At 42.5% G+C, this 16021-nt stretch overlaps 1 protein-coding gene across 1 annotated transcript in view; it reads left to right on the top strand.

Annotated features, from left to right (window-relative positions):
• si:zfos-943e10.1 (GRAM domain-containing protein 2B) overlaps positions 1–3748 on the top strand; it is a 111405-nt gene extending 107657 nt beyond the window's left edge. The window contains exon 14 of the mRNA XM_063032028.1: positions 1146–3748. The gene's annotated coding sequence lies outside the window, so the exon portion shown is untranslated. The remainder of the gene's footprint in view (positions 1–1145) is intronic.
• The last annotated feature ends 12273 nt before the right edge of the window (positions 3749–16021 follow it).

Raw genomic sequence — 16021 nt, forward strand, 5'->3', positions numbered from 1 at the left:
AACTCAGCAGGTCAGGTAGCGTCTATGGAAAAGAGTAACCGGTGAACTGGAGAATGGCCTAGGCCTGAAACATCGACTGTTTACTCTTTTCCATAGATGCTGCCTGACCTGCTGAGTTCCTCCAGCATCTACAGAATCTCTTGTGTTTTTGTTATTAATTATTCAGATAACAAGCATTCCCAGTTGTTTTAATTTAAAGTTCAGCCTTTTCATATCTGCATTACTTTTCTTAATTTCAGCTAATGATTCTGCTTTGAACAATTGTGTAGATGTAACTCATTATCATCTTTATTTTGCACCATTTATCTTTTTAATCATTTTAAGATTTCAGCAAATATCCATGCTTTGTGAAAAAGTTGTCTGCTCCATAATTCTGACTCGGAGGTAGTTACAACTTTTGACCCAAGAATGAAACTTAGCTGTAGATAAACATTACAACAATGGACACAAAATCAGCGTGCAGATCCGTATTCTGTCTGAACTTCATGCACACCATTGCCCTCCCTAGTGGCCTGCATTCATAGTGCAAGTTCTATGCTGGCTTGACTTCCCAAAATGCGCTGCCTGGTGCTTATCTGTACTGAAGTCTATTTACCACTCCTTCATTCACTTCCCTAACTGATCAAGATCATCTTGTAACACACTCAAAATGCTGGAGGAACTTGGCAGGTCAGTTAGCATCTATGGAGAAGAATAAAGAGCCAACGTTTTGGGCCAAGACCCTTTCTTCAGGACTGGAAAGGGTGGGGGAGGAAGCTAGAGTAAGGAGGTGAGGGGCGTGGAAGCAGTACAAGCTGGAAGGTGATGGGTGAGGGAGAAGGTAGATGGGGGGGAGGGGGAGCTGGGAAGAAGCAAGAAGCTGGAAGGTGATTGGTAGAAAAGGTAAAAGATTGAAGAAGGAATCTGATAGAAGGACAGCGGATCAAAGGAGAAAGGGAAGGAAGAGGGGCACCAGATTGAGATGACAGGCAGGTGAGAAGAAGCGAAGGGGTAACAAGGTTTTGTAATCTACAATAAGCTTCATTGTCAATACCTCCTGATTTTGTATATTTTGCAAACTTACTGATTATACTTCTGTCAAAATTTGAGTTCTATTAGTGAATGCCCTCTAACTAATCATTATTATTTACCTCTGCTTTGTACAGGTACAAAAGAACATGAAGTTGGACCAAGCCTCCTAAAGATGAGGATTTGCACCCTTGCCCTTCAATTGCATGACCAGTGGACATTATAACTTTTTTTTTAATGGTGCTGTACTTATTACATAGAGCCATTTGTAAGAATAGTCTACTATTTTAAGGCAAGTGGCACTCGATGGTTCAAGGAAAATAAGTGAGTTTTGCGTCTGCTTGAGGTGATCTGAAACTACGTCTGAGGCTATGTGACCAATTTCCGATGCGCACCAGCAAACGACGTCATGGGGAATCCTTGAACTTTTGAGGAGGGAGATCTTGAAAGTTTCCCACTGTGAAAAATGTTTACATGGACAAGGAAACATTAACTATGCAAAGTTAATGCTGTTGGGGATTTGGTCTCCGTGCTGTAGAAGATAGAAGTTAAGCTGTATATTTGAATTTAGATATGTTTACCCAAGTTTATTGTGATGATGAAAATAAATGACTGCAGAATAGTCCTGGTTAACTGCTTGCTGCAGTGGGAATTGCAAGTGTAGTTTAATTCAATTCTGAAGTGATTGAATTCTGACTGTCATATATGCAATACTCAACCTGAAACTAGAATGAAAGAAATATTTTTTTAAAAATGCTGTGAACAATAGAAGCAAATATATGCAACCAAATTACAAACGAGAAACTAAACTTTCCTCAACATTCGCTGCACGTCAAGTTTATATACATTGTACAAATTTGTTCAATACATCAGATTTCAGAAAGAAACAAATTTGGGTTTTAAACTTTTTAAAATTTAAAATTGTTTTTAAAATCCTCAACCTGTTCTGTCCTTTAATAAATTTACGGTTGATATCCAAATTTCTCTCCTACTCAAACACTGCAACCATGAAATCCTTAAGTTTTTAAAAATCTATTAAACTAAACCTTTATACTCATTTTTGGTTATCAGGGTTAGAGGCCTCTAAATATTTATCAATTAGTGAAGAAATTCCAGCTCATCTTGCTGCTTTGAGTGTATTCTATTATGCCCTATGATCTATATTACATTATATTACTATTTACATAACATTCTCACTTGGAACTTTACAGCTTACTGCAGCTTCTGAAATTTAGAAATGTATGAAATATATGGAACTATGCAACGGGTTTAATCCAAAGAGAAAGGTCTCCTGGCATCTTTATGATGACTTGCACTCCACCAACAACTTTCATAATTTGTCATCTGCCATACAGATTACCTATTACAAATTGACTGCATTTCAAGTTTCACTGTTAGCACAAAATGGAGCCACACTTTGTGGTATTTGGTAATTAAGAGTGATTGGAATGAAGTGAGAAGTAAATTCACACATCTAGAAGGTATGAAATGTTGACATGCTCATTTTAGGTCCTCGCAAGGACAAATGAAGCAGGAACAATAGATAATACTGAAGATGATTTTTCAGTGGGTCTCAGCATAAACTTCATTGTGTTGGGGGGAAAATACAACACAAGCTAACTTGTGATCTAGTCAAGTTTATAAATATAAACTCTGTTAAAAGTTATATATTAACAGAAATTTCCCTTTTTAAAAAAAACCTGATCACAATACTTAATCTCACTGGGTCTAACAACCTAATATTGTCACAGTACTTTATTCATAATTTTTCCCTCAGTCCAATAATAAATCCTGATTTTAACCTGTGATTAGAAAGGAAAGATTGGAGGTCAAGACTAAAAACATAATACAAATAAATTCTACATTCAGAAATGATGAGCATGATATCCCACTTCCAGCATCAAGATAGTTCTGAAGGGCATGCACTTTTTTTGAAAATGAAGGTATAGGTACCTGAAGAATGAACTTGTATTTATTTCACTAACTAAATCATTGCCCTAACACTCTTAATCCAAACATAAGCCCATTTTATCCAGTCATTCCAATTCTATATCTGGTCCTCGATGCCCAGAGGGGCAAGAAACATTTTTTTAAAAGTTCATGTTTTGAACTAAGACTCGTGGTCCCTTTCGCAAATGCTGCCTGACTTGCCGAGTTCCGCAGCATTTTGTGCGATTTCTAGCATCCACAGAAACTCTCGCATTTTAAAATGGAACTTAAATAGAATAAACTTAATTAATTTGATTATGCTTTAGCACAATGATATCTAAACCTAGTATTCTACAAAATTCTAACAGTTTGTAATACTCCAGTGATGTGCTGTGGGTTATCTGCCTTTGGCTAGTCTGGAGTGCTGGGTCAGCTAAGGGTCGCAAGTTTGCTTGTGGGTGAGGAGAGCAGGGGAAGAAACCCGCTTCGCAGTAGCCACCAAGAAGAACCTGGGAAAGCACCTACTTCAGAATCTTGACAGTTAACAATGCCTTTGGAAAACAGTAAACAGCATGAACATTGCTTCTGTTATATTTGTGTTTTATTCCAATTTTACAGTATTCTCAAATGTTAATGCAATCATTCATAATGGGGCTCTGTTTGATTTAAGAGTTTATATTGTAAGTTTATAAAGGATGCAGCAATTCTGTTGAACCTGCACTAATTTATGTTCCATTTCTGTGAAATGGTATTTTCTTGTCTAAATTATCAACAATAAATACAATTGTGCACTATTTCTTTCTGGATTTTTTTTTAATTAGCAAGATTGATTTGAATTTCAGACGATGAGGGAAAGCCCTAATGCCAAGTTGGTGGTTTGGCTCAGACATTTATCAGGGAGGAGGATGGCTTGTTTACAGATAAATGTGGAAATAACAGGAAAATGTGGTGGAGAGGTTGCTGTATGAAGAGGTCATTGGGATATGTGGAGTGGCGGGTCATCAAATAATGTCCAGCATCTCTTTAGCCTTTTATTCAAGATTCACTTATTATCACAGAATATGTAAATTATACAACCTTGAGATCTGCAAGAAACCTGAAAGGACCCAATTTGGAAAAAGAAGTACAAAACATGCAAACTATTGAAGTTAACGACAACAGCACCCTGAACCAAAATTGAATCCTCAGACCTGAACCCCAGAGTGGGCCCAAAGCCTCGCTTAGCAGTTCATCACATTAGCGGGCATGGAGCACAGCAGTCAGCGCAGTCTTCAGCCTCAGCGCCATGGAGATGACCATCGCGGAGGACTGGAAAGGAAGGGTTAGGAGGCCAGAATAAAAAGTGAGGGGGGAGGGAAGGGAGGGGAAGAAGGCTAGCTCGATGGTGATAGGACCTCACCCTGGGGTGGAAGGATCTTCACCTAGAAGATGTATAGACGGGCGACAGCTGGACTAGAAAGACTGGCTCAGGGAGACGACACTGCGGAGATGCTGCTGGTTACCACTGCCCCAGTAGCAGTGATGAGCTTAAGAAGATCAAAGTTCAAAGTAAATTTATCATCAAAGTACGTTGATGTCACGATATTCAACCCCGAGATTCATTTTCTTGCAGGTGTACTCAATAAATCCATAGTCACATAATTCCGTGGTGGATTTCCAGCATCTGTTGATTTTCTCATGTCTAAAATTAACAGCCGGGTCTTTCAGAGGTGAAATCAGGAAACACTTCTGCAAGAAGGCCAGAGCAGTGTGGAACTCTTCTGTTAACGACATGCTAGTTATTACTGATACGAGTCTGATAGATTATTGTTAACCAAAAGTATGAAGGGATCAAGAGTATAGGCAAGTAAATTGTGCTGTTCACAATCATAAATGTTGGAACAGTCTCAAGAAACTAAGCTGTCCCATCTGTTCAAGTACTATATATTCACAAGAATATATTGATCATCAATTTGTGAAGAACTTCAGAAATCTCTCGTGAGACAATTTGCTTTCCTGTTGCAAGTATTAGTTTACATTTCCCACATAATATTTATTCTTCCCAAAATATTCTCAAGCTTCAATGGGCAGACGCTAACATCCTCCACAGTATCAGTTAGTAAATACTTCTGCTTTCTTCCCCCTTCCTCCTGGGGAAAAGTGTATATGTATTCAAAGATTCCCGATAATTTCTTACTCCTTCTGTACCAGCAACCAATACCGGAGCGCTAGTTGCTCTTCCTCTCCCCAGCCTACCTACTGTAAGGACTAAGTAATGGTCCTTCAAGTCTGAGGGCGCTCTGACTCAGACTGTGGAACTCTATAGAGTCCGAAATATATTTATGCACCAGCAGTACTGTGCAAAGACAAAGTTACTTTAAATGACAAAATAAATAAATAGTGCAAGAAAAGAATAATGAGGCAGTGTTCTATAGAGAAGAATGAACAGTTAACATTTTGAACCGAGATGCTTCATCAGGATTGGAAAGCAAAGGGGAAGAAGCTAGCACAATTTGGTACACACCCAACTTTGTGTGTGTACTTCAAGATTTCCAGCATCTGCAGAATTCTGTGTATTTATGAAGCAGTGTTAACAGGTTCATTGACCTTTCATAAACCTGATAGCAGAGGCAAAGTAGATGTTCCTGAATCATTAAGTGTGGGTTTTTGGGATCCTGTACCACCTCCCTGACAACAGTAATGGGAAGAGTGGATGCCCTGGATGGTGAAGGTCCATAGTGACGGATGCCACATTCTTGAAGATGTCCTCAATGCTGGGGGGGGGGGGGGGGGTGACCATGATGGAGCTGGCTGAATCACCAGCCTCTGTAGGCCCTTGGGATCCTGTGTATTGGAAGTTCCATACCAAGCTGGGATGCAGCCAGTCAGAATGCTGTCCACCTATAGAAATTTGTAATGTTTTTAGTGATAATATCAATCTCCTCAAACTCCTAACAAATTAGAGCCGAAAATGTGCTTTCCTCATGATTATGTCAATGTGTTGGGCCAAGAATAGATATCCTGAGACGTTGACTCTCAGAAGACCTGGAACACTTGGAGTAATGATCTTCTATAAGTGATCTAATTCAGTTATTGCATCTCTAAATGCCACAGCCTACCGACTGCACCCCTCACCTCAGAGGCTGCTCATCTCACCAACAATACCCAGCAACCAGAACTCATACTAATGGCCAAATCCTTCATCTAACCTTCATGCATTTAGTGTTACTGAAAATTCAATACGTTCTTTTATGTGCATACAGTGCCAATTGTTCAACCACATCACCCAAACATTAGGGCACTCATTGAGACACTTCGTCCTTCAAGGTAACAAACAAACAAAGGCTGTTGGTTCTAACTGTACTGAATCTGGTGTGACTGTATCTCCTAACCCATGCATGGGACAAAACTAGTCATTATTGAAACATCATTTATTTTATCTTATTTTAGTTAAAGATACAGCATTGAACAGGCCCTTTTAGTCCACCAAGCTGCACCAACCAGCAGCCCACCAATTTTAACCCAAGCCTAATCACAGGACAACTTACAAGCACTAACTGCTATGCTGCCGCACATTCTGCCCATTGTGCCACTGGGGTTTAGGGCATCAATGAAGGTCTCCCCTCTCTGGCGGTGTTCAGGGCTTCCTACGTCGTGTCAATAGCTTCCTCTTGCTTTTCACTACTGTCAGTCATGCAAGGCCCGGGTGGAGACTCAGGAATACCCTCACAATCAGGTACATCAGAATCAGAATCAGAATCAGATTTATTATCACCGGCATGTGATGGGAAATTTGTTAACTTAGCAGCAGCAGTTCAATGCAATACAACATCTAGCAGAGAAAAAAAAATAAAATAATAAGTACATCAATTACAGTATACGTATATTGAATAGATTTGAAAAAAGTGTGCAAAAAACAGAAATATTGTATGTTTTAAAAAAAGTGAGGTAGTGTCCAAAGATTCAATGTCCATTTTTGAATCGGATGGCAGAGGGGAAGAAGCTGTTCCTGAATCACTGAGTGTGTGCCTTCAGGCTTCCGTACCTCCTATCTGATAGTAACAGTGAGAAAAGGGCATGCCCTGGGTGCTGGAGGTCCTTAATAATGGACGCTGCCTTTCTGAGATACTGCCCCTTGGAGATGTCCTGGGTACTTTGTAGGCTAGTACCCAAGATGGAGCTGACTAGATTTACAACCTTCTGCAGCTTCTTTTGGTCCTGTGCAGTAGCCCCCCCCCCCATACTGGACAGTGATGCAGCCTGTCAGAATGCTCTCCATGGTACAACTATAGAAGTTTTTGAGTGTATTTGTTTACATGTCAAATCGCTTCAAACTCCTAATGAAGTATAGCTGCTGTCTTGCCTTCTTTATAACTATATCAATATGTTGGGACCAGGTTAGATCCTCAGAGATCTTGACACCCAGGAACTTGAAACTGCCCATTCTCTCCACTTCTGTTCCCTCTATGAGGATTGGTATGTGTTCCTTCATCTTCCCCTTCCTGAAGTCCACAATCAGCTCTTTCGTCTTACTGACGTTGAGTGCCAGGTTGTTGCTGCGGCACATTCCACTAGTTGGCATATCTCACTCCTGTACGCCCTCTCGTCACCATTTGAGATTCTACCAATAATGGTTGTAGCGTCAGCAAATTTATAGATGGTATTTGAGCTATGCCTAGCCACACAGTCACGTGTATACAGAGAGTAGAGCAGTGGGCTAAGCACACACCCCTGAGGGGTGCCAGTGTTGATTGTCAACGAGGAGGAGATGTTATCACCAATCCGCACAGATTGTGTCTTCCGGTTAGGAGGTCAAGGATCCAGTTGCAGAGGGAGGTACAGAGGCCCAGGTTCTGTAACTTCTCAATCAGGATTGTGGGATTGCTGTTTCCGTAACAGCACTGTTAGCCCCCAGATGAACCCTCAAACCTGGAGGACCAGTGGACCTCTACTCTTTGACTTGTTTGGCATGGGTGACCCTACCAAGAGCCAAAGCACAAAGCCCTGACTCCAGCCAAGGTAGCTCTCCGGGTCACTGAGGCAAGCAAAACAAGCAAGCCTCCAAACCCAATGACAAGGCTGTGATCATCTTGGATATGCTACAATGGTGCTTGTGAAAGCCCGGCTACTAGAAACAAGCAGCAACAAGTAAATGACCAGTGCACGACCCAAGTCTTTCTCTTTCCCAATATATCATTATTCAGATAACAATCTGTATTTAGCTTTATGCCACCAAAATAAATAAACTCACATATTGATATGACATTGCATATGACATGTATTCGTCCATTCACGTAGGAAGTTCTCTAGATGCTCTTCACAGCTCATACAAACCTGAATGGATTACATTTAATGATCATTCATGTGTATATTGTGAATATTAGTGTTAACACTTAACCAGCAAGGACAAGTTTTTCTTTTGTTTAAACAGCTTTACTTTCAACATCTCCCTTCAATACCTGAGGGCTGCCACCTTCACATGGCATAATTCCTCTCCCTCCACACACGCCTAACAGGGAGAGTGTGCATGTTTAATAAATACTTACATAGTCCAAATAAACAGGACTCAACAATCTCCCATCCTTTTTATGTATATAGTAAAAAATTAAATTTGAAAACAAAACCAAAGACAATTCAAATCTCCATTAGGATATAGGAATTAAGTTCTGACCCTTAAAGTTAATACAATTCTTAAGGTACCGAACGCCTTCACGAAGTGCCTTTAACAGCACAAGAGCTGGAGCTCCCTGCTTTGTGAGACAGTCAGCTAGTTGTTCCTTTGTAGTTGACCATAGCACGGGATGAATTTTCTGTGGTTGGACAAGTTCTTTGATGCTGCTTATCTCCAGACGAAGCCTCTTTTCTGTAACTGACTCGGTGGATTTGATGTACCGACCAAAGAGTAGTTGTCCGTGACGCAAGTTATTTGTAGACTGTCCTTTGGATTATCATGGAAAAGCTCAGAATAGAGTGTGGCCAGAAAAACAGCATTATCAATTCCATCAGACAATGCAAGGGTTTCTCCTGCCAGCATACTCCATACAACTCTTCAGATCCTTTTTGATTGTTGAGAGGTAAAAAAAAAACTTCCCTCTTCTCCCATCAGTACAATCAAATGTCCCCTTGAGTCCCCCCAATCAGGAGGATTTCCAAGTGAGGCATCACTGAAGACAACGAGCCTTAGTGAGCTATCTTTTCCAAGCTGTTGAAGCTTCAAGACTGCTTTTTCAGATTGAATTCTGTGCGCTATCTTGTTTGCCTCATGTGAAGTTTGTACTGTGCTGGATGCCAAGTTGCAGGCGTCAAACATGACGTCAGGCCTGATCTGTCTTACCACCCGTAGAATCTGACCAATTTTTGACCTAAGTTGCTCCACTTCAGCTTCACTGAGGGGTGCATCCCGTTGTGTGGCACGTAAGGATTAGGGTGTAGAACTGTTATTTTCATTATATTTTCCTTGCAGTTTAACTTTCCTAGACTTAATTGTCTTTTTATATAAATCACATAATCATGCAATTGTTCATGAATTTTCCAGCAATGATGGTACAATTGCTTTTGTATTTTTCTAGAACAGTAGTTCCCAATTTTTTTTTATGACATGGACCAATACCATTAAGCAAGGGGTCCATAGACTCCAGGCTGGGACCCCTGTTCTAGAAGCGTCTTAGTTTTCTTTTTTTTTAGTTTTATTTCTAATTGGATAAGGTATTCGCAAGTATTACACAAACTTTTTTACATATAAAACCTTTTCCATTTTTTATATATGTATAAATCTATATATATTTATACTTTCACAAGTACACGTTCATGTTTGCTCCTACCCACAGATATATTTATCCAATCCCTGTGTACTTACTTACATCATTTTATCATGTTTTCCCAAATCTTATTCTTTACTTGTATTAATTCCACATTTTCCAGAAATAAAACAGTGAACATTTGAACCAAAGGAGCTTATGTTAACACTATTACTATGTTGATGAGGAAAGCAGTATGAACCTTTAGGAGAGTCATCTAAAGTCTGCTCGCATTGGGGTTATAAATTCAATCCATTTATTCCAAATTTGATAAAATTTTTCTTTTTGAATTCTCAGAGAGTAAGTCATCTTTTCCATTTTAAATATTTCCAAAATAATTTCATGCCAGTCTTCTAATGTAGGTGATGTTGGATTTAACCACTTTCTGATGATTGATTTCTTACTTGCCGCTAAAAGGGCCTGCAGCAGCTTTATATCTTTCTTCTGTTCCAAAAACAATACATGCCCCAAATAGAGAGTCTCCAAGTTCAGAGGTATCTGAGTCTTAAATACCTTAACTAATGTTCTGTGAATACCTTTCCAATATAAACTTAATTTAGGGCAATGCCAAAAAATATGGAATGATTTGCCTCCTTGAAGCCACACCTTCTCCAACACGCCACGTTTGTGTCTTTATATTTTTCCTGGTATGGGGTCTTGCAGTATCTTATAATATTTTTCCAGCAACGTTCTCTCCAAACCAAAAAGTTAATTGAAGACCACTGAAATCTATACATTTTCCCCCAAGCCTCCTCTGAAAGTACCAACCCTGCTTCTTTTTCCCACTTCTCTTTAATATACAATGTGTTTTTATTTTTGGCATGAGAGAGGGCATTATATAATCGAGAGATTGATTTACTTAGTATTGAGCTGTAAGCCAATTTCAGAATCTTGAAAAATTCTAATTCTGCTGTTGTTAAGTCTGTAAATCTACAACTCTGGTTAAAGTAGTGTCGTACTTGAAGGTATGTGAGGATTCTATGCAGATAGTCTGAAGATTCCTGATGTAGCTTTGTTGCTGTTCCATCAACAGCAGGGATGTCTATCCCTACGTAGCAGAATCTGTCATGTTCCTTGCACCCAATCTGAAAGGTTGACTTTAGCGGAGGGATAACTGTTGTGGCAAAGTTTTGTGAGCTTCCCCATTGGAAGTCATCTACCTGACAGGCAAGTACTCCAGTTACATGATATCCTGAATCTTGCCAGTAAAGAACAGCTGGATTCACATATGACATCTCTTCACCTGTTTTCAACATTATTTCCTTTACCTTTTTGTACCAGCAGAGCGATGCCCCTGCTGGACCATGCACACACTTTTTGAGTTTCCACAGTGTTTCTTCGCTTCTGGCTTCAGGTGGGGGTGTAATTTAAATGTCACGTGACAGCTCCATTCCCTGTATGAATGTTGATTTTATGTCCATGCTTTTGACATATCACTGAGAGAAGTAGTCAGAGAGACTGTGATGTACATGTTGGCGAGTCTTTTCGGAACTCTCCTATGTTCAGTTCCTCAAAACCTTTATCCACCAGATGTGCTTTTGGTATAATTCCTGTTGGGATTTTTTTCAGGGTGCACACCCATCTTGTAGACACTGTCTTTTGGCCAGTGTCTCTGGCTTCCTCAAACACTCAATTATTTCAACCTAGTTTGCAGATTCAAATGACACCTCATTAGTTACTAGGACATCTTCATCTTGATATTTCTCAGATGATCCAGCCTGATCTGTACTTGGTTCAATACGACATATTGACTAACCCTACAGTAGGAGCAACCATGACTGGTTTTAGGTAATTCAAGTTGTACCAACTTTTGTTTCTCTCAGTGGCTTTGACTGCTCATTCTAAGACTTCAGCTTTGTATGAGATACCAGCATTTTGGTCTACAAATCTCACAGTTCGTCCTGTTTAAGGACTGAAACTTCCATGTTGTCCTTGTGCTTGTGATAATTTCTGTTCAGGCAAGTCTGTTGAGTACTCAGCCGTAATCTCCCCATCCCTGTCTGTGCTATGTGACAGTGTACTAGATAAGTACTTTTCATTTTTGTGTCATTCTACATGGAGATCTGATGGCCTTAAGTTTGTGCTTTACGTAGTCTGCAATGATGCACTCTCACACGTGTACCTCCATGTCTCATGAATACCACAACTCCATCCTGACCAATGACAACACCAGGATCTTTCCATTCTGAACAGTCCACTCTTTTGTAATACACTTTGTCCCCTGCGCCATATTTCTCATTTGTAGGATGGACCTGTGCCCTCTGTGCTCTTCGAATTCTCTCTGAACATTCTGCTTCAGTGAAAGGCTTCCTTGATGCATGCAGTGCTGAAATATGTTTCCCGACCCAGTCACTCCTTGTCGTGCCCTCTAGAGCAGGTGGCCAGTCAACCAGCACAGAGGGAAGGTTTGGATTCTGGCTGAACACCAATTGAAACGAGCTACAGCCATGTACATTGTGTAGTGAGTGAGTGGGCCAGGGAAGGAGTGGAGCTTTGAGGCTTTGACTTGAGAGGCTTCGACGAGAAGAGTCGGAGGATGAGCTTGTTCCCAGTTAGTTTTTACAATGTCTCCTGAGACGGTGATGTGCCTCTCATGTGAGATGTGGCAGTCTTGGGGGAACGCCCCTCTCCTGCTGAGTCATATCTGCCAGAAGTGCATGTGGCTGAGCGATCTGGAAGACCATGTAAGGAATCTGGAGCAGCAGCTGGATGATCTTTGACTCATAAGGGAGAATGAGGCAGTCATAGATGAGAGCTACAGGGAGGTAGTCACACCGAGGCTGCCAGAAGTAGGTCGTTGGGTTACAGTCAGAGGGGGGAAAGCGAAGGAGAGTAGACGGGTAATGCAGAGCACCCCTGTAGCCATTCCCCTGAATAATAAGTTTACCATCCTGGATTTTTTCCATAGCTAAAAAGAGGGCGTTTAGAGATGGAAATAGGGAGGAGCTGAGGGCAATACAGAGGGACCTGAGAGCCAGGATCAAGGAGGCTAAAGTCAGGTACAGGAGGAAGCTTGAGTGGAAACTCCAGCAGAACAACATGAGAGAGGTCTGGAGAGGGATGAGGACCATCACTGGGTTCCGGCAAACTAGCAACAGAGGAGCTGAAGGCAGTGTGGACAGGGCCAATGAACTTAACCAGTTCTTTAACAGATTTGACATTGTGGCCCCTGCCCAGCCCCCCCACATGAGCCATCTGTTGTCGGCCCCCAACTAACACATATTCCACTCTCCCCTCCTACCCCTCCTCACAGTCCCCCACCCTGCTCTCATGACTATACCCCTTCCCCAAACGAAACCACCACGGTGGGCTTCACAGCTGAACAGGTGAGAAGACAGCTGAAACGTCTCAACCCAAGCAAGGCTGCAGGACCGGATGGTGTCAGTACCAGGGTGCTCAAAGCCTGTGCCCCTCAGCTATGTGGAGTACTTCGCCATGTATTCAACCTGAGCCTGAGGCTCCGGAGGGTTCCTGTACTGTGGAAGACGTCCTGCCTCGTCCCTGTACCAAAGAGGCCGCGCCCCAGCGGCTTCAATGACTACAGACCGGTGGCATTGGCCTCCCACATCATGAAGGCCCTGGAGAGACTTGTTCTGGAGCTGCTCCAGCCTATGGTCAGGCCACACTTAGATCACGTCCAGTTCGCCTACCAGCCCCAACTAGGAATTGAGGATGCCATCGTCTTCCTGCTGAACCATGTCTACGCCCACCTGGACAAGCCAGCGAGCACTGTGAGAGTCATGTTTTTTTGACTTCTCCAGTGCGTTCAACACCATCTGCCCTGCTCTGCTGGGGGAGAAACTGACAGCGATGCAGGTGGATGCTTTCCTGGTGTCATGGATTCTTGATTACCTGACTGGCAGACCACAGTACGTGTGCTTGCAACACTGTGTGTCCGACAGAGCGATCAGCAGCACTGGGGCTCCACAGGGGACTGTCTTGTCTCCCTTTCTCTTCACCATTTACACCTCAGACTTCCACTACTGCTTCAGAAGTTTTCAGGTGACTCTGCCATAGTTGGATGCATCAGCAAGGGAGAAGAGGCTGAGTACAGAGCTACGGTAGGAAACTTTGTCACATGGTGTGAGCAGAATTATCTGCAGCTTAATGTGAAAAAGACTAAGGAGCTGGTGGTAGACCTGAGGAGAGCTAAGGTACCTGTGACCCCTGTTTCCATCCAGGGAGTCAGTGTGGACATGGTGGAGGATTACAAATACCTGGGGATACGAATTGACAATAAACTGAACTGGTCAAAGAACACTGAGGCTGTCTACAAGAAGGGTCAGAGCCGTCTCTATTTCCTGAGGAGACTGAGGTCCTTTAACATCTGCCGGACGATGCTGAGGATGTTCTACGAGTCTGTGGTGGCCAGTGCTATCATGTTTGCTGTTGTGTGCTGGGGCAGCAGGCTGAGAGTAGCAGACACCAACAGAATCAACAAACTCATTCGTAAGGCCAGTGATGTTGTGGGGATGGAACTGGACTCTCTCACAGTGGTGTCTGAAAAGAGGATGCTGTCCAAGTTGCATGCTATCTTGGACAATGTCTCCCATCCACTACATATTGTACTGGTTGGGCACGGGAGTACATTCAGCCAGAGACTCATTCCACCAAGATGCAACACAGAGCGTCATAGGAAGTCATTCCTGCCTGTGGCCATCAAACTTTACAACTCCTCCCTTGGAGGGTCAGACACCCTGAGCCAATAGGCTGGTCCTGGACTTATTTCATAATTTCGTGGCATAATTTACATATTACTATTTAACTATTTATGGTTTTATTACTATTTATTATTTATGGTTCAACTGTAACGAAAACCAATTTCCCCCGGGATCAATAAAGTATGACTATGACTATGACTATGACTATGACTATGACTATGACTATGACTACAGTTGGCGGGAACAACTGACCAGATGTGAGCCACGGTGGCAGGGCCTCCGGCACTGAGTCTGACCCTGTGGTGAAGAAGGGTGGGACGGAGAAGAGGAGAGCTGCCGTCATTGGAGACTCTATAGTCAGGGGAGCAGACAGGAGATTTTGTGGACGTGAGAAGGACACCCGCATGGTTTGTTGCCTCCCGGGTGCCAGGGTCTGGGATGTCTCTGACCGGGTGCATGACATCCTGGTACGAGAGGGAAAGCAACCAGAAGTCGTGATACATGTTGGGACCAACAACGTACGCAGGAAGAAGGATGAGGTCCTGAAGTGTGAGTTTCGGGAACTAGGCAGAAGGCTGAAGAACAGGACCTCAAGGGTGGCGTTCTCAAGATTGCTGCCAGTGCTACGTGACAGTAATGGTAAGAATTGGAGGAGATGGCAGTTGAATGCGTGGCTGAGGAGTTGGTGCAGGGAGCAGGGATTTAGATTTTTAGATCATTGGGATCTCTTCTGGGGAAGGTGGGACCTGTACAGATTGGATGGGTTGCACCTGAACTCAAGGGGGAGCAATATCCTTGCGGGTAGGTTTGCTAGCATGGTTTGGGAGGGTTTAAACTAATTTGCGAGGGGGATGGGACCCAGAGTGATAGAGCAGTGAAAGAAGTGCATGGAGTAAAGCCAGATCTAACATATAGAGAGGCTTTGAGGAAAGAGAAGCAGAATAAACGGTGTAAAGACAGTAAGGTAGAAGGGCTGAAATGTGTGTACCTCAATGCAAGAAGCATCAGGAACAAAGGTGATGAACTGAGAGCTTGGATACATACATGGAATTATGATGTAGTGGCCATTACAGAGACTTGGCTGGCACCAGGGCAGGAATGGATTCTCAATATTCCTGGATCTCAGTGCTTTAAAAGGGATAGAGAGGGCGGAAAAAGGGGAGGAGGGGTGGCATTACTGGTCAGGGATACTATTACAGCTACAGAAAGGGTGGGTAATGTAGCAGGATCCTCTTTTGAGTCAGTATGGGTGGAAGTCAGGAACAGGAAGGGAGCAGTCACTCTATTGGGAATATTCTATAGACCCCCTGGTAGCAGCAGAGATACCGAGGAGCAGATTGGGAGGCAGATTTTGGAAAGGTGCAAAATATAACAGGGTTGTTATCATGGGTGACTTTAACTTTCCTAATATTGATTGGTACCTGATTAGTTCCAAGGGTTTGGATGGGGCAGAGTTTGTTAAGTGTGTCCGGGACGGATTCCTGTCACAGTATGTTGACAGGCCGACCGAGGGAATGCCATACTAGATCTAGTATTAGGTAACCAACCAGGTCAGGTCACAGATTTCTCAGTGGGTGAGCATCTGGGGGACAGTGATCACCGCTCCTTGACCTTCAGCATTATCATGGAAAATGATAGAATCAGAGA

The sequence above is a fragment of the Mobula hypostoma genome, chromosome 24, assembly GCF_963921235.1.
Source record: "Mobula hypostoma chromosome 24, sMobHyp1.1, whole genome shotgun sequence".
Lineage (NCBI taxonomy): Eukaryota > Metazoa > Chordata > Chondrichthyes > Myliobatiformes > Myliobatidae > Mobula > Mobula hypostoma.